Below are 19,566 nucleotides of genomic sequence, written 5' to 3' on the forward strand. Positions count from 1 at the left end.
GGGTCACAACCAATTTCATTTTCAGGAGGCAATAAATAGAAATTTAAAAAAAGATGATACTTTTTTTATTGGGCTAACTTAGTACATTTTTATGTATAGGTTTGAAATGTACAAACAAGTAACATACATGGAAGCATATTTTCAAAGCACTTAGCCTTCCAAAGTTCCATAGAAACCTATGGAACTTTGGAAGGCTAAGTGCTTTGAAAATATGCCTCTTAGGGTCCTGTTTCCTAAGCCACGCTATAGGCACGTTACACGGTTAGCGCATGCGCTAATTATAGGCACGTTAAAAACACTAACGCATCTTAGTAAACAGGACCCTTGTACAGAAAAGCTGGGTACAGGAACAAGCAACTTATAAATAATAAGGTAACAACAAACATACAAAAAATGTTTATAATTCCTCTACATACCCAGCTATAGTACAGTCCACTACTGACAGGATCCAGTGCTAACTATGGAGAATATTAATAAAAATCTAAACTAGATAAAGCAGGAAAATAAGCATACCGCAAAGAAGTTGCAGAGAACACCTTCAAACCCCATTAGCAGTCCCTTCACGAGAGACCCTTGCTGACAAATCTCTAATTACTAAAAGTAAAATCAGGACTGGAGCCCAAAATTCATACTTGTGTGATTGATAATATACTGTACACTGACACATAAATTTCAGATTAAAAAATGCTCCCCATTGAAGTACTCCTGTAGTAACAAAAATATATCCATTGTTTGCGTTTCTTGTAGTATATTAAGTAATACCAATATTTTCTTTCCCATAAATGACTTTTTCCCTTTGATCTAAAGTAATATTTAAGAAATATCTCCCTATCAGTACTGTTCATGAAAGTCACAATTGGTGTCCCAACAAATGTTCCATAACCTTCCATTTCTTCTCTAGGTTCCGAAGAATCTAAAGTAATATCCTTAGTGTTTTCTGTTTCTTGATGCTTTTTTTCCGGCAAATAATATGCACAAAAAATTTGTAATATAGCTTCCAATGTTAAATGAAGAACATTTTCACAATGTTTATACAACATTTCCTTAGGAGAACTCTTTTAAAGATGGAAATTTTTTAAATCTTAAGTTAGAACTTCTAACCGAGTTCTCGATTGCTTCCATTTTCATTCATTCATTCATTCATATACCGCTTAGGCCTAAGCGGTTTACAGTTTCATTTTTCAGGTACTTAAATTTTACTGCAGAAATATGTTTAGTACAATTCAATTGAACTGCTTGTATTTGTGCAACTGCCTACTGCAAAGATGAATCTATTCCAGCAACATTGAATAACTCAGATAATTGAGATTCACATTTATTTATCTTAGTCTCTAAAATAATTTGAGGAGCCGTAGTATTCATAACTGGTAAAATTGTTTTAGCCAGATCTGAAATGGATAGCCATATTGACTCCAAAGTCACTTCAGTAGGTTTAGTTAACAAAGTTTGTGGTAAAGTTTGAGGGACACTGCCCAGAGTAGTAGCACATACCTCACACCCGTTCCCAGAAACAGTAGAGACTTGTGCTGGTGCTTTGTTATTCTGGGGCTGCTTCTCTTTAACCTCATTTAAGAGATGACCTGCAACACTTCCATCTTGTTTTTGCACCAGAAGTACACAGTGGCCTCCCCCCACTTGAAGTCCCTCCATTTGCAATAGGTGTGCCATGCAGATTAGGGAGCAAGTCACGGCGGGCTGGAGAGGCGAGCTCCTTCCATCTGGGCTCAAGCTAATCCTGGGGCTCAAGAAATGCTCCAGACCTCCTCCAGCAGCAGGCAAATCCAGTGGGCACTGCTCAGGAATAACTTCATGTTCCCCTTGCTGCCTCATTAAGGAATCTATTGGGGCCTGAACTGATGGCTCAGCAGATTTAGAGGGCTTCTGCCTCTGGCCACCTTTCCGCTTGCCCATCTTTAACAGAGGAAAAACAATTAAGAGGTAAATAAGAGGCGAGCTGCAGCTTCTCACCACGTGCCAGCCGTCTTGGATCTAACTTAATATATTTTTTTTACTAGCTTAAGGAATCAGAATGTTTTTCAGGTGATGCCTTCAAAAAGCTAGTCAAAAATGTATTAAATTAGTCCAATAAAAAGGTATCATCTTATTTTCTTGTTTTGTTTTGTTTGTATTTATTATCTTTAAAGTGGACTAACACGGCAACCACACTCTTTTCTCCAAGATGGAAGATCCCACTTTCAGGGGAGACATCAACCACTGAGGATTAAGGGGGCAACTTCCCCTAATCTCTCATGTGGTGTGCTGTTCAATAGGAGCACTTTTCTGAAACATAAATGTCTTAGGTAGCAGGTGTAAATCAACATTCATTCTCCCTCCGAAGGACACACGTTTATATTTTAAGCCCATTCTAGTCCCATCCAGAACACACCCAGACTATGCCCCCTTGCTGTTTGCACACTCGAGTTTTAGATATGGATATCCTGGCTTTGTATAATCAGGACTTGGACGTTTATTCAAGTCTCAAATGTGATTGACACTTCTAAATTAAATATTTTAATATCTGGTAACAGCAGTTTCAAGGATCAAAGGCTGTCTAATGCTTTTCTATAGTAAGGCTGAGGACACTGGGGGGAGTTATCAAGCTGCGTTAGGGCACTAATCCGTGTAATATGCCCAGTGGTATGCTGGAGCCAGCTTGCGAGAAACAGTTGTAAACATTTAATGAATTTTGCAACAAGCTCATGCTGGAAGAAGAGGAGAAAGCAGTGGCGTAGCCAAGGGTGGGCCCAGGCCCACCCACTTTGGGCTCAGACCCACCCAGTAGCAGCACACCTATGATGTGGCTGGCAGGGGCGATTGCCAAGCCCCACCAGCTGAAGACTCCCAACAACTGTCCCCTCCTGCATACCTTGTAAATAGAAGATTTTCGCCTGCAGCGACTGATACGTACTGTTTGCAACAGCCCCATAGCCTTCCCAATGATGTATTCCCACCTATGCGGAAACAGGAAGTTGCATCAGTGGGAAGGCTGTGGGGCCAACATGAGCAGTGTGCTTTAGTTACTGCTTGCTGCTGGGGAAAATCTGTTATTTAAAAGGAATGCGGGAGAGTGGGGATGTTTGAGAGACCATATGGCATGCAGGTGAGAGAAGGAGAGACCAAATCACCTGTAGGACATGGCGGGGTTCTTCTGCCCACCCATCTTGGGCTCAGGCCCACCCAAAATTTGATGTCTGGCTACGCCCCTGGGAGGAAGAGAACCGCAGCACAGCAGGTCACTTCCTCCTCCTGCACCGGCTTAGACCTAACTGTTTATGTGAACTGTGATTCCATGGCTCACAGTCAGGTCTAAGTTGGCAAAGGATGAGGAAATGACCTATTGTGCTGCGAGTCACATCCTCTTTGCCATACCCATCACAAACATTCCTTCCTGCCACCACTAACATGGTGATCACATCCCTTCCCATGTCATCATCTGCACACTCGCAAAATCTGCAGTAGAAAACCCTGTGGTAAGCCCTTTCTCGCCAAAACTGGAAGCAGAAATGAGGAGTGAGTATCCTGTACGGTGTTCTGCAGGAGGAAGAGTGCAAGGTACTGGCAACGGGGAAGTGAGTTTCTGACGTGCTATACCCGGGGTTGTGTGCATGGGAAGAACTGGGCTATACTGTGAGACCTCTCTGGTGGGGGGGTAGGTGTCCCTGCTGCACCTTGCACTCTGAGGTGGAGGTCAATGCTATAGAAAATCACTTATCACTTTTGATGTGAAATCAGCTCTCCGTATACCAGACTCGAGCCCATCCTGATTTAAGGTTGCTCTGAGCCTGGTTGCAGAGACCATTCATTGTAATGCTAAAGAAGGAAAGATGAAAAGTGCAGCAGGGGCTGCCAAAACAGGAGAATAGCAATATCAGTGATTCAAAATCACATCTCAATTCAGAGCAATTGAGAATGGACTAAATTTCTTTTGTCCATTCTGGCTGAGAACTTGGGATGTGTCGTTCTGGATCACAGCAAAGGCCAGTGCGGGAGGGGAAGAGAGAGTGAGCAGAGCTACTGCTGTGGCTGAAAATGAGAATAAAGGTTTGAGTGTTCAATGGGGGACTGGGGGCAGAGTAAAGAGGGGGTGGGGATTAGGGACAGAGTAAAAGGGTGAGTGTGTCATGGGGGGGGGGGTTAGGGCAGACAAAAGGGGTGAGTATGTCAGGGGGGTTGGGGTGAGGCAAAAGGAATGAGTATGCTGGGGGTTGGGGGCAGAGTGTGCCATGGAGTGGAGGGCAGTGTAAAAGGGTGAATGTGCCATAGGGTAGGGGGATGGGGACAGAGTAGAAGAGTGAATGTGCCATAGGGGAGGGGTTCCTGGGGTTTCCTTCCTGCTGAGCATGGTAAGGGAAGAGCAGCAATGCTCTGGGTGCGCCAATTTTTTTTTTTTTTTGAGAAAGAGCCTGTTAAACATTTACCAGCACACCACTGAATATGCCCCTCAACGTGTATTAAAGAGCAGCATTAAATAAGTCACTCTGTTACATAGTAAAGAAATATAAAATATGCAAATGCATGTAGAGCATCTCGTTACTATGTAATTCCTATTACACCAGGTGCGCACCACAAGCTGCAGGATATGGTTTATGGTTTAATGCACTTCATGCAACGCCTTTACTCATCAGATGAAGCAATGCGATTTATAATATAGCCTGTAAAATAACCGTAGCTAAAGGCTAGGGTTATTTTACTATCCTTATATAGAAATATGACCCCTAGTGGTGGTACCACAAGACTACTGCTACGGATCACTAGCGCCATTTTGGATCTCAGTGTGGGCGAGGGCAGGAGCGACAGGATCACTTCTTCCCAACCACTAGACCCCAGGGAATTTTTAAGGCATGGGTTTGGGGGGAGCCTTTGGGAGGGCATGAGGGGGGGCTTTCATGTGGGGGGTGCACTATGGGGTTGGCCCTTTGGATGGGGCTGGCTGGTTGCAGGGCACTATTTATTTATTTATTTGTTTGTTTAATTTGTATCCCACATTTTCCCACCTATTTGGAGGCCTGAATTGGAAGGACCCCAATAGGGGTTTTCTATGGGGAAGGGGATGTAGAGGAATCTACAATTTTACATGTTGCTGGACCCTTTAAGAAACAGCCCATAAGCATCGGACCACAGCTTGGTGGCCCAGTACTCTTGGGCCAATAGACTACTACTACTACTTAAAATTTCTAGAGCGCTACTAGGGTTACGCAGCGCTGTACAGTTTAACAAACTAACATTGCTTACGAGATGATTCCTGTGGTAATTTAAGGTGTAGTAAAAGCCTGCCTTTTATTGCACCTTGATCACTTCACCCTTAGATTTCCTTAAATTCTTTTTTTTCTTTCTTTCTGTAAGAAGTAAGTATGAAATATACTAAAATTAGGCAGTGCCAGGAAATAATATGACTGCTAAATCTTGCATACTTTGAATGTGATAGAATAAAGGTGACATGATTAGGTTAATCTCTTTTCAAAGATTATGACATTAAATCCCAGTTGTCAAACTATGCTTTTTGTAGGGATTAATGTTTTAGATTCTACTCACATTAAGAAATTGTGAGGGGCTATACTTTTATAAAACTATGCTCTAATATCATTGTCAGTAGTCAAAGGTTTTTATTTTAGAAGTTCTGTTTCGGAAGTCTGAAAACTGGCATTTAGATGTCCTTATTGCATGGACACCCAGATCCCAATTTTATAAAGCCAGGATATGAACATCTAAAACTAGAATGTCCATATGGGAAGAGGTTTTAGTCTTGGCATTGTTTGGGTGAGAATAAGGAGGGGCCAAAAGATGGACATCCAACTCCGATTGCAGAAGGGGAAGGATGGATGTCCATATTTAGATTTGGTACTTGGCACGTCCAGATTACAGAAAGGTGTTCAGATTGAGAAGCTCTCCACTGGAGGGAGTAGGGTAAATTACAGTAGATATTTTTCTGTTCCTCGGGCAGTGTTTCCCAAGTTCAGTTCTGGAGTACCGCTTGCCAGTCAGGTTTTCAAGATATCCACAATGAATATACATAAGAGATTTGCACATAATGGAGGCAGTGTATGCAGATCAAGTTCATGGATATTCTTTGTGGATATCCTGAAAACCTGACTGGCAAGGGGTACTCCAGGATTTGACTTAGGAAATACTGCACTAGGGGGCTCACAATTTAGAAAATTAAAAAAAATAAAAAAGAGAAAGAAAACAACTACAGTGGGATTTGAACCTGCAACCTATGGATCTCTGCTCTGTTTGTTAGCTAGCTGCTCTAACCATTACAATACTCCTCTACATAGATGTTTCTGTATCCATTTTATAATATGAGTGTTCCTCTATTGCCACAGAGACCTCTACGTCCTTTGTTTTTCCCCATTCATAGTTTGGATGTTTTAGTTCATAAAATGGAAGTTCATGCTGGACATAAAGAGGCTACCTTCATAAAATAAAAGACATCACAGAAAGAGGAAGACAGGAAACAATACGTAGAAAAGCTAAGGAAAGCTGGAAAAGTTGTCAGGAAAGCAAAGATGCAAATAGAATAAAAAAAATAGCCAATTGAGTAAAATTTGGGGGACAAATCATTTTTTAGATATGTAAAGTGATAGGAGGAAATGCCAAAGTGGCATAGTGAGGCTTAAGGGTGAAGGAGAGGAATATATTGAAGTTGATAAGGATAAAGCTGAACTGCTTAACAAATATTTCTGTTCTGTATTCACGTATGAAGAGCTAGGAACAGGACCACAAAAAACAAAAGCTAATGGAAATGGATATGTAGTAAACCAAGACCGATTCTCAGAAGACTGTGTTTGTGAGGAGCTAGCTAAACTAAAAGTAGACAAAACGATGGGGCCTGATGGGATATATCAGAGGATAGTTAAAGAACTCAGATTATATAGTAGATAACGGCAGAGAAAGACCTGTACGGTCCATCCAGTCTGCTGAGGTGGAAGGAGGTGTTTCAGAGAGCTCTGCAGACTTCCAGTGGGAGGAGAGTGAGGCCTAGCTCCCTCCCCAAGGATGTGGAGGGCCTCTGGGGAGCGTTCCCCAGGACAGGCCCAGGCCATGGGGCCTCTTGGGCTCAGGGACCAGAGGGTCAGGAAAAGCGGTCCCCTCCCTTGCAGTGCCGCAGGGAGGAGGGAAAGGAGCCCTGTGGATAGAAGAGGGCCAGACTCCAAGGGAGGAAGCCGGACTGGTACCCCCCTCGCGGCCGCACAACGTCCAGCAGGTGAGGGGGGGAGAGAGCTGGCGGAGGCCCTAGAGAAGAGCTGGTCTGAGAAGGAAAGAGTGGTAATGGAGATCTGTCAAGAGGCCCTGCCGGAGGTGGAGGAGGAAGGCAGTGAGGACAGTGACGATCTAGAGGAGGAAGAGCTTGTGGACTACTGCCAGGATCCAGAGGACCCGGCCAGTGGCATAATTAAAATGGTGAAGAGAATTAAAAGTACGGAGAAGGAGGTGGTGGACCTGGGGAAGCGAGTCAAAATGGCAAAAGCCCTGAGCAGGCTGGCCCCAGCAGAGCATCGCAAGACCTATATGAAAGAGGAAACCAGGCTGCTTAGGCTTCTCCAGAAAAAAGAACAGCTGCTGAGGGCCCTGAGGAAAGGCCCTGGAAATCCTCTGAGAGAACTCTATATCAACAGAGACAGGATGGCCTCGGGGGGACAGGCCCCGTCAGCCTCGGTACAGTGGAAGCAACAAACAGAACAGGAAGGAATCAGCCCAGGCTTTGAACCCCAGAACATTGAAGCATCAGGGGAGCTGCCAGGAACAAGCACCCAAAATACATTAAAATTCATGCAATACCTTGCTAGTCAGTCGGGGCCTCTGCAGGCAGCTTCTGGAGTAAGCAGGACTGAAGGTGGGGCTGTGGAAGCCTCATTGAGAGCACCTGAGTGTGGGAGAGCAGAACAGGAAAAAAACTTTAACACTAAGACTTTTCACATTGTTGAAACAGAGGCTGGAATTTCAGGAGAGAAACCTTTTTCCACAGAAGTGGTGGTGGAAGTTGAAACAGAGAACTTACCTGGAGAAGAGGAGGTTGTCCTGTTCCCATTGCCTGTAGTAAAAGCAGATGGCAAGGAAAAAATGCCTGGGAGGCCTCACCCACAAAGCTCTGAGGAGCAGGATGTTCCAGCCAATCAGCCTGCAGCAGGGCTAAGGACTGAAAGTGGAGATGTTCCAGCAGGGAGCTGCCTCTTAAAGGAGAATGCAGGAAGAAAGGCAGGTGAAGACAAGGAGTGGTTTTTGATAGAGAAAGCACAGGAGGCCACACAGTGTTCCCCACAAAAAGGTTCAGAATGGCAAGGAACTGCGCTGCCGGGTGGCGGGATGCCATGCCCGCCCAGCACATTGGAGCAGGAGGCGCCAGCCAATCGGGCTGGAGGAGCAGGGATGGCCGCAGAGGAGAATGCTACAGCGCAGGAGGATTCCCCACGTTTGGGAGAGCGAGTGGTGCTGGAGTGCGGGAAGCCACTCTTACTTGGCAAAACGGCAGAGCAGGAAGTCCCAACGAAGCAGGCCGCCAGAGGGGAGACCAGTTCCCAGGAAAAAAGCGGGCCCGCACAGGGAAAGCTGGAGCAGCACGTTGCAAGGAGGGACCCAGCACAGAGAGCAGGTTCCGGGGGGGAAGGAGGGGGGGAGGAGCGGGAGGTGTTTGCCTTGCAGTGTGCGCCAGAAGGAAACTTGACTGGTACCTTTGACTTTGAAGTTGGCCAGGCTGCAGGGGTGCGAGCCAGGGGGGAGTGTTCGGGCCGGGAGGGGAGGGTTGGCTCAGTGGGCGGGGGAGGGGGTCAGGGGCATTGGGAGGGAAACAAGTATTTAGGGGAACCTGCTCTCACTGTCTCTAGCGAACGTGTTGAAGGGGACAATGGCAGGTTTTTTGCTGCAGGGGAAATAGTACAGAAGGACACTGTGAAGGCAGGGGATGTGCAAAGTCTGCTGATAGAAGGGAGAGAAGGGAGGGAGGCTGAGAGGGGGGGGCAAGAGAGAGAGGGGGGGTACGACGCAGCAGGAGCAGGGGGGTCTCAGTGTAGGCGATGGAGGAGGGGGACGGTGGGGGGGTGCTCCATCCTTTGCGGCGGTAGTAGGTGGGAGGGGCGGGCGCAGGGGGAATGGGGGGGCAGGAAGCATGGGGGAAGGATGGGGGGGAGGGTGGGGGGGCCAGGTTCCCAAAAGGAGAAATGTGATTCAGTTAAGGTGGGTGGGGGAGGGGGGGATGCCAAGTAGGGATGAGGCCCTGAAGTTGGTCCTGGGTTTAGGATTTCTCCCAGAGGACCTCTATGCCTGTATCCACCCGGTGAATATCCCAGAATATGATGTTAGTTTTCTGACCCAGCGAGGCATGGAGGTCTTCTGGGAGAAATACGAGGGGGTAAGGGGGAAAGGGGATTGGAGAAACTTTAGGGCTGTACCGATCAGCAGACCTGACCTGGTGCAGGTAACCCTGCTGGTCCAAAATGAATCCATCTCAGGGGCGGACCTGGCTTTCTGGCTACAGCGGTACGCAGAATTGCGTACCCCCTTGTCCAAGCTCCCTGACCCCAGTAGGGTGTGGGCGGGAGGATGGTGTGCGCAGGTTAGGCTGAAGCAGGCAGGGCACGTGACCCAGCACATTCCCTCCGCGGCGTTCATTGGCAGGGATCGGATCCTCTGCTTTTACAAGGGGCAGCCGCGGCAATGTCACAAGTGCGGGTCATTCCGACATTTTAGTATGTCGTGCCCAGTACGGCAATGTGGGAAGTGCGGGTCTAAGGAGCATCCTACGGAGTCTTGTGCATCTATCCGGTGTAATTTGTGTGGGGGTCTGGGGCATGCATTCAGAGCTTGCCCTTGGGCCTCCCATAACGGGGGAGAGGAGGACATGGGAGGGGGCGGTCCAGTTCAGAGGGAGAGGGGGGGAGTGAATGTAGGGCGCGATCAGGTTCCCGGGGTGGGGGGGAAAGGAGCTGCGGAGGGACAGGGAGTGGGAGGTGGGGGAGGGTTGGGGGAAGGGCGGAAGCGGCAGGACGGGGCAGATGAGGGTTGGACGCGGGTATCAAAAAAACAACGGAAGGTGACGGGGGTACGGGAGGAAGGGGGAGGGGAGGCAGGAATGGGGATAGAAGTAGAGAACAGATTTAGGGGATTGGAAGATGAGGGAGGGGGTGACGAACTGGCAGGAGAGGAAGGAGAGGATGGGGTGAGCCGGCAGGATGGGTTGGAAAGCATGGCAGATGCTGGAAAGGGAACAGCGGGTAAAAGGAAGAAGAAGAAGAGGGAGAAGGTTTTGAGGGACGAAGAGGAGGAAATGGTAGTGGAGGAGGTCGGGGAGGTGGGGGGCAGATTGGGGGGGGCTGAAGGGAGGGTGGGGGAGAAAAGGAGGGTAGGACAGGAGGCAGGGATGAAGGCAAGAGAGGAGAGGGAGGATGGGCTGGAGGCAGGATTGATGGAGGGGGTCGAAGAAGGGGCAGAAGGGGCAGAAGGGGCGGGAGAGGGGGCAGGGGGGGGAGGGTCAGGGGACGACTCCCAAGGAGGGAGGGAGGTGGGCGAAGAAAAGAGGAAGAAGGGGAGGAAGAAAGTAAGGAAAGGGGGGGGGGGCTTTTTGAGCTAGGGGTCCGGGACTGGGCGGACGAGGAAGGGGAGGGGGAAGGGATCCCTGGAGGTAGTATGGAGCAGAGGGAAGGTAGCCAGGAGGGCAGGGGGTATGGAACGGCACAATGATGGCGGGACTGCTGTTAACATTCGCCACACTTAATGTGGCTAGTGTCGCCTCCCAGAGGGCGAGATGCTTGGCGTTCGATGGCCTCTCTGCCGTGGCGGCGGACTGTTTTCTTCTGCAGGAGACCAGGCTGCAAACGCTGGAGGAGGTTCGGCGGGCAAAGCAGGCCTGGAGATGGGGGCCCTCTATTTGGGGTCTGGCAGGGGAACGGTATGGGGGGATAGGCATCCTCTTCAAAACCTTTAAAGTAGAGATCCAGAGGGTGGTGGAGCTGGGAATTGGGAGGTGTCTGGTGTTAGATGTGAGATTGGGGGGGGTGGCTTTGCGGGTGATTAACATCTACGGGCCGCAAAGCAAATGGGGAAGGGCAGCACTGTTTGGGAAAATTCGGCTTTACCTTTACACCTCACGGCAGCTAGTGTGGGGGGGGGGGGGATTTTAACACAGTCCTGAGGAAGGAGGATAGGGGGGGGAGGGCGGCGCAAGTAGGTTACGATGGGGTACGGCTAGCAGGGATCATGAAGGGAGCGGGATTGGTGGACGCGCACATAGAGTTTGGTGATGGGACGCAGGGTTTCACTTTTGCCCGGGGCACTTGTAGAAGTAGAATCGACCGGTTTTTAGTTCGGGGAGGGGCGTGTGGGAAGGCACCAAGGGTGGTAGAGGTTGATTTCTCAGACCACAAGATGGTGCTGGTCGAGCTGGGGGGAGGGGGGATTCACGGATTGGGGAAAGGAATGTGGCGTTTAAATCAGAAATGGTTGAGGGAGGGGGTGTTGTACCAGGAGTATCTGGAGTTTCTGGCAGACCAGGTATCCATTCAGGGTGTCTTCCCTTCCCTAGGGGACTGGTGGGAAGTTTTGAAACACCGCACCAGGGGGTTCTTTCTCCGTCAGGCGAGGAGGCAGGGGAGGGAGGTCACCCGGCTAGGAACTGCTCTGAGGAAGCGAAGGGACAATTTGATTTCCAGGGGAGGGAGGAGGGAGGACATTGAGGCCTTGCAGCAGGAGGTGGAACGGGTACAATACAATCGGTACTCTTCCCTCGTCTATGAGCGGGACTTCGGGAAGCTGCTCAGCCCGAACCCGTATGACTGCTGTAAGGAAAGAAGGGAGAGGAGGGTGGTAGAGGGGTTAAGGGATGAGGGGGGGACGCTCCAGCAGTCTAGGGAAGGTATCTTGCAGGTGGTGGGGACCCACTTTGGGCGGGTCTTTTTGGACCAACGGTTGGGAGAGGAGGCCATAGCGAGGTACATTGAGGAAACCCCAGGGGTGGGTAAGGGGGGGCCTCATCTTCGGGCCTTGCTGCGGCCATGGACGCTGCAGGAGGTACAGGAGGCCATTGGGGCCTTGCGGCGCAGGACGGCGCCAGGGCCAGACGGACTCCCGGCAGAGTTCTACCAGCGGTTTAGGGATCAGTTGGCGCCAGTCTTGTTGACAATCTGGGAGGCGGCACGAACAGGGGGATCCTTGCCTGAGTCGATGGGGGCATCAGCTTTGGCCCTCCTTGGCAAAGGCAAGGACCCCCAGGATGTGGCAAATTGGCGGCCGATTGCACTTCTGAACACCGACCGGAAGATCTTCGCTCACATGCTCCTTGCCCGCATGAGGAAGATCTCCGGGGAAGTGCTGGCAGCCCCGCAGGGGTGTGGGGTCCCGGGAAGGGGGGTGCTGGAGGCAGTGGCCTGGGTGAGGGAGGGCCTGGAACGTAGTCGGGTGGGAGAGGGCAGGCTGGTTGTGGCCTTGGACCAGGACAAGGCTTTCGACCGAGTGCAGTGGGGCTTTTTATGGAAGGTCCTAGACCACTATGGATTCCCGGGGGAATGGATCGCGCAACTTCAGTTATTGTATGCGGGGGCGCGATTCTTTCCCCTGGTGAATGGATGGAGGGGGGCGGAGGTGGGGATCTTGGCGGGGGTGCGGCAGGGGTGCCCGTTGAGCCCCCTGCTGTACGCTTTCGCCATTGATCCCCTGGTGAGGAGGCTGGTAGGGGGGGGGGGAGGACGGGCTCAGAGGAGTGGAGGTAGGCAAAGGGAATGTGTTGCGAGTCATCGCCTATGCAGACGATGTCACTGTCTGGGTGGCGGATCGCAGGGAGGGGAGGAGGCTGCAGGAGACCCTTGCAGCATACTCCCAGGCTTCGGGGTCTCGGGTAAACCTGGGCAAGAGCACCAGCTTGTGGGTGGGGCCGGAGGGGCGGCGGTTCAATTTAGGTGGTGGGTTCCCGGATGGGATAGAGAAAATGAGGGTTTGGGGAGTGTATTTTGGGGGAGGGGATTATGGGCGGGAGAATTGGGAACAACGGATAGCGGAGGCGAGGGAGAAGGTGGACCGCTGGAAGGGGTGGCGGATGCCCATGGAGGACCGGGTACGGTTGCTGAAGAGCCAGGTGGTCCCCATGTTCCTGTTCCTGAGCTACATCTGTCTCCTGCCGGAACGCTGTTTCACGGCAATTTACAGCGTGTTCTTTCAACTCCTGTGGGGGAACAGGATGAACCCAGTTCGACGTAATTTCACTTACCGGTCGCGGGAGGAAGGGGGGGTGGGAATGGTAAACCCAGTCTTGCTATTCTCCTCCCTCTTCATCCAGTTTAACCTGGGGCGGGCGGGGGGTCTGGATGCCCCAGGATGGGTACACAGTGTTGTCCAGTGGTGGGAGGGATTTTGGGGTCCTTGGTTGGGGGGAAGTAGGGTGGGACGGTTGCGGAAAGGGTTCCCGGAGGGGGTAGGCTACTATAAATCCTTGGTAAAGCTGGTTCGGCTGTGGGACATTACATGGGAGGAAGTTAGGGCAGGGCAGAGGGAGATCTGGGTGGAGCGGGTTCGCTCCCAACGCTTCTCCTCTCCCCTGGCTCTTAGGGATGCTCCGGAGCCCGTGCTGAGGCAGGGCCTGCGTTTTATTTCATCCAAACGCATCCCACACAAGTACAGGGACATTGCTTGGCTGTCCCTACATGGCAGGTTGTATGTGAGGGCAAACCTTCGGTGTAGGAACCAGCAGGACCGAGACTGCCCGAGGGGGGAGTGTGCTGGCCGGCTGGAGACCATGGACCACTTCCTGAAGGAGTGTCCATTCTCCGTAGCGGTTTGCCGGAGAGTGGCTGCCTTGCTGGCCATTCCCAGCTTCACGTCCTACACCTATGCGGACTGGGTGTATGGGAGGCAGGGGGAGACGGGGCGGCTAGAGCCAGGTACCGCCTTTCTAATCTCAGTTATCATCAGATACTGCCTATGGATGGCTCGCTGCGGGGTGTCCCTGGGCCAGGAGTGCAGGTCTGCTGAGCAGGTCTCCTGGGACGTTGTCCGAGCTGTCCAGGAAGTGGCCCGATGGGAACGGGTGGAGGTGGGGGTAAAGACCTTTGGGGTTTGGTGGAAGCATGTACGCTTGAAGTTGAGTTGAATGTTTGGGGGGGGTTGGGGGGGACGGTTTTTTGTGTAAAATTTGCATTTTTGTATAAAACTATAGAGGGGCTGGCTTTATAACTGCACAATGTAATGTATTGAAATTTGATTTTCCGCTTTCATTTAATAAAGGAATTCTCCAGTCTGCCCAACAAGATAACTCATATGTGCTACTTTTTGTGTATACCTGACCATGACCCATTTTCAGGGCCCAGTCCGTAGAAGTCTGCCCAGCACTAGCCCCGCCTCCCACCACTGGCTCTGCCACTCAATCTCGGCTAAGCTTCTGAGGATCCATTCCTTCTGAACAGGATTCCTTTATGTTTATCCCACGCATGTTTGAATTCCGTTACCGTTTTCATCTCCACCACCTCCCGCGGGAGGGCATTCCAAGTATCCACCACTCTCTCCGTGAAAAAATACTTCCTGACATTTTTCTTGAGTCTGCCTCCCTTCAGTCTCATTTCATGTCCTACCGTCTTCCCATTTACGGAAAAGGATCGTTTGCGGATTAATACCTTTCAAGTATTTGAACATCTGTATCATATCATCCCTGTTTCTCCTTTCCTCCAGGGTATACATGTTCAGGTCAGCAAGTCTCTCCTCATACGTCTTGTAACGCAAATCCCATACCATTTTCGTAGCTTTTCTTTGCACTGCTTCTATTCTTTTTACATTCTTAGCAAGATACAGCCTCCAAAATTGAACACAATACTCCAGGTGGGGCCTCACCAACAACTTATATAGGGGCATTAAAACCTCCTTTCTTCTGCTGGTCACACTTGTCTATTCAGCCTAGCAACCTTCTAGCTACAGCCACCGCCTTGTCACACTGTTTTGTTGCCTTCAGATCCTCAGATACTATCACCCCAAGATCCCTGTCCCCGTCCGTACATATCAGACTCTCCCCGCCTAACACATACGTCTCCCGTGGATTTCTACTCCCTAAGTGCATCACTTTGCATTTCTTTGCATTGAATTTTAATTGCCAAACCTTATACCATTCTTCTAGCTTCCACAGATCCTTTTTCATGTTTTCCACTCCCTCCCGGGTGTCCACTCTGTTACAAATTTTAGTATCGTCTGCAAAAAGGCAAACTTTACCTTCTAACCCTTCGACAATGTCACTCACAAATATATTGAACAGAATCAGCCCCAGTACCGATCCCTGATGCACTCCACTACTCACCTTTCCCTCATCCGAGCGAATTCCATTAACCACCACCCTCTGGCGTCTGTCCGACAACCAGTTCCTAATCCAGTTCACCACGTCAGGTCCTATCTTCAGCCTGTCCAGTTTATTTAAGAGCCTTCTGTGGGGAATCGTGTCAAAAGCTTTGCTGAAATCTAAGTAGATTACATCTATAGCACGTCCTTGATTCAATTCTCCGGTCACCCAGTCAAAGAATTCAATGAGATTCGTTTGACACGATTTCCCTTTGGTAAAACCATGTTGTCTCGGATCTTGCAACTTATTGGCTTCCAGGAAATTCACTATCCTTTCCTTCAGCATCGTTTCCATTACTTTTCCAATAACCGAAGTGAGGCTTACCAGCCTGTAGTTTCCACTTAACCCTCCATTGCCCCATGTACGCCGCATTGAGCCTGCCATGAGTGGGAAAGCGCGGGGTACAAATGTAACAAAACTAAACTGTATTCATATATAGGTGACCCCTTCACCCATAAAGGCTATTGTAATGGTGTACAGATGGGGATGGTGGATTTTTGGTGGGTTTTGTAGGGCTCAGCAGACAAGATAAGGGAGCAATGGTGAGATGTGTACCTGGGAGCTTTTATATGAAGTCCACTGCAGTGCCCCATAGGGTGCCCCATTGCTCTCCTGGGATGTCTGTGTGGCCAGTCTACTAAGAATGCTGGCTCCTCCTACATCCCAGTGGCTTGATTTTGTGCATTTTGCATTTGGCCGTTTTTGTTTTGAAAATGGAGCAAAAAGATAAATACACAGCACAAACAACATCTAGCATATGGCCATTAAAAAAAAAGAAGAAGAAGAAAAGATGGATGTTTTGCTGTTTCGAACATGTCTATATTTGCTATTCGGATTCTGGAATTTTTGAGCAAAATGTCAAAAGTCAGACTTAGATGTCATATCAAAAATGCCCCTCTACGTAATACAAATGTATTGGGATAAAAAAGTCAGGCTGAAGGCAAATTATATGTACAGCTGAATAAGGTATGTTGAACTGGTCTCAGTTGCAAGATGTGCAGCAGGCTAGTTCAGATGCAGCGTGAGTAGATATTCAGTCCTCACAGCTGTTAAATGTTTGGGAAGCAGAGGTAGTCTTGAGTTCGGCAGAGTCTCTCAATGGGAGAGTTCCAGAGTGTGAGGACTACTCCTGAGAACTGGCAAGTGTCACATTGTGTGTTCTCCTTTTTTAAACCCAGATACACGAAGAACTGCAGAGTGATGCACATGAGGGTATAGAAATCTAAGCAGGGCAAGTATATCTGGCCCATACTACCATACTCATGCACTTTATTTGTTATCTATATTCAGATTTCCTTATCCCATTAATGTGATTGTTGTTGTATTATATTGTAAGCCACATTGAGCCTGCAAATAGGTGGGAAAATGTGGGATATAAATGCAGCAAATAAATAAATAAAATGTAATGCAAAATTTACATAAACGTTTGCCCGAAGTGGACTTTGTAGAAATGTTTGCTACTGTCAGTGCATCTTTTCTAGCAAAAGAAGTGCCGGTACTCAGGGTGGGGTGATCACTGAGGGATCCACCCCACAATAGCCAGGCCCCTGCAACCAGTCACAGAACCTATGACAAGGCAGAATTGGTGTGTAGAGCCTGAGCTTTTTCATTAAAACTTGGGGTCCTTGGGTCAATTTTAGCAGACAGTGGAAAAGGTGCCGGTACTCAGTACCCCCAAGTACCCCCACAAAAAAAGCCCTGACTACTGTGAAATATACTCCTGCAAAATGACTTCAGATACCCTAGAGTTCGCTTAGAGTGTCAGATACCCCTGAGCCGGCCCTGCAAGCATGTACATTGCAACTCCACTTTTGCTCCAACCGAACTACTTCCTGGGGAACACTTACATGCAGACTGCATAAAAATAGACAAACTCTTTCTGTGTGCCTTCTTGTTATATGCAGATGTGATTTTTGCATTTATATAGAAGTCTTTTTCCACATGTAAAACATGCTTTACACATCTATATATATAAAAGGCACTTTGAAGCCTCAAGCCGGAAACTTGAGGCGCCTGAGATATCCGGTTTGGCCTGCAGGCTCCAGTCACTGTAGCTCCGCCCTCGCGTCAAAACGCGATGATGTTGAGGGCGGGGCGGCCCTCGCGTCAAAACGCGATGACGTTGAGGGCGGGGCGGCCCTCGCAACCACGTCACTGAGGGACGAACGGAGGAAGAGTAGAGGTGTGCAACTCGGAACGGAGGCACGGAGGGGGGTGTCTGCAACTTGGGAGGGAGGACGGGGGGGGGGGGATTACCCTGCTAGCGCCTGTTTCATTTTTTCCAGAAACGGGCATTTCTTACTAGTGGCAAATGCTTCATAAAATTACCCCCATGAAGGTGAGCCAGTTGATGTAGTGTTTCTAGATTTTCAGAAAGCTTTTGACAAAGTTCCTCATGAGAGGCCCTTGAGAAAAGTAAGGAGTCATGGGATAGGAGGCAATATTCTGTTTGGATTAGGAATTAGTTATTGAACAGAAATGGAGGGTAGGGTTAAATGGCCATTTTTCTCAATGGAGAAGTGTGAATAGTGGAGTGCCACAGGGATCTGTACTGGGACCAGTGCCATTTAACATATTTATAAATGATCTGGAAATCAGAACAAATGAGGTGATTAAATTTTCAGATGACACAAAGTTGTTAAAACACATGCGGACTGTGAAAAATTGCAGGAAGACTTTAGGAAACTGGAAGATTGGGCATTCAAATTGCCAATGAAATTAAAGTGGACAAATGCAAACTGATACACATTGAGAAGAATAATCTAAATCATAGTTACCTGATGTTAGGGTCCACCTTGGGAGTCAGCACCCAAGAAAAAGATCTAGGTGTCATTGTAGATAATATGGTGAAATTGTCTGTCCAGTATGCAGTTGCGGCCAAAAAAGCAAACAAGAATTATTAGGAAAGCAAGATCAAGAATACTATAACACCTCTGTAGTATTGTGTTCAGTTCTGGTCACCATATCTAAAAAAAGATATCGTGGAATTAGAAAAGGTTCAAAGATGAGCAACCAAACTGATAAAGGGAACGGAACTCCTCTCATTTGAGAAAAGGCTAAAGCTGTTAGGGATCTTCACCTTGGAAAAGAGATGGCTGAGGGGGGATACGATTGAGGTCTACAAATCCTGAGTGGTGTAGAATGGATAAAAGTAATCAATTTTCTTACTCTTTCAAAAAGTACAAAGACTATGGGACACTCAATGAAGTTATATGGTTAATAGGAGGAAATATTTTTTCACTCAACGAATAGATAAGCTTTGGAACTCATTGCCAGAGGAAGTGGTAACAGCAATTAGCGTATCTGGGTTTAAGAAAGGTTTGGACAAGTTCCTGGAGGAAAAGTCCATGGTCTGCTATTGAGTTAGACATGGGGGAAGCCACTGCTTGCCCTGCGATTGGTAGCATTAATCTTGCTACTATTTGGGTTTCTATTTGTGACCTTGATTGGTCATTGCTGGAAACAGGATCCTGGGCTAGATGGACCATTGGTCTGACCCAGCATGGCTATTCTCACGTACTTATGTATTGCAATCAACTACCGGTATAGGTGGTCATCTAGGGTTTTTTGTGCTTGGATACCAGTAAGTCAAATTTTTCACTGCAATTTAAGATTATTGTGGGCAGTTGGTAGGAGCCTATTCTATAAAGGAAAATAGGCACCTACTTTTCTTTACAGAATATTAGTGTCACAGGTATTATACAGCGCAGTATTTAGCTGTGACCACTTATAGCAGCTATAGAGGTTGTATAGATGCAGGCACCTAAATGATGAAGACACTTGCATGCTTTACAGTATTCTATAAGGTATGCATATAAATGTGAGCCCCATCCAGGATCCACCCATGTGCATGCCTCTTTGTGCACACAGACGCATAAATGCTAGTATTCTACACCAGGGTTACCAAACTTTTTCGGTTCATGGCACCCTTAGTGTCCGAGCCATTTTTCACAGCACCGCCCCCTGGCCACATGGGTCTTCTTATCCCCCTCCCCCGGCCACATGGGTCTCCACACACACCCTGACCACATGGGTCTCTGCACCCCCCCCCCCCCCCCGCCACATAGGTCTCCCTTTCCCTGCAGCCCCTCTCCTCCCATAAATTCAGCACACCTCTGCCTTCCCCAAATCCAGCAATGCTCACTACCTTCCTTCCTGCAGGTCCAGGATCACTGCTGCTTCCTTCTGCTTTCCCCACCACCGCTGCAGTGCTTGCAGCTTACATTTTCAGGCCGTTCGCGACTCACACAGGCAGGCACTCCAGG

The 19,566-nt window shown here is 48.8% G+C and overlaps 1 protein-coding gene across 1 annotated transcript in view; it reads left to right on the forward strand.

The window, feature by feature from the left end:
- Positions 1 to 19,566, forward strand: part of STK24 (serine/threonine kinase 24) — an 85,969-nt gene that overhangs the window by 38,398 nt on the left and 28,005 nt on the right. The gene's annotated exons all lie outside the window — the stretch shown is intronic.

Source organism: Microcaecilia unicolor, chromosome 4 (assembly GCF_901765095.1).
Source record: "Microcaecilia unicolor chromosome 4, aMicUni1.1, whole genome shotgun sequence".
Taxonomy (NCBI): Eukaryota; Metazoa; Chordata; class Amphibia; order Gymnophiona; family Siphonopidae; genus Microcaecilia; species Microcaecilia unicolor.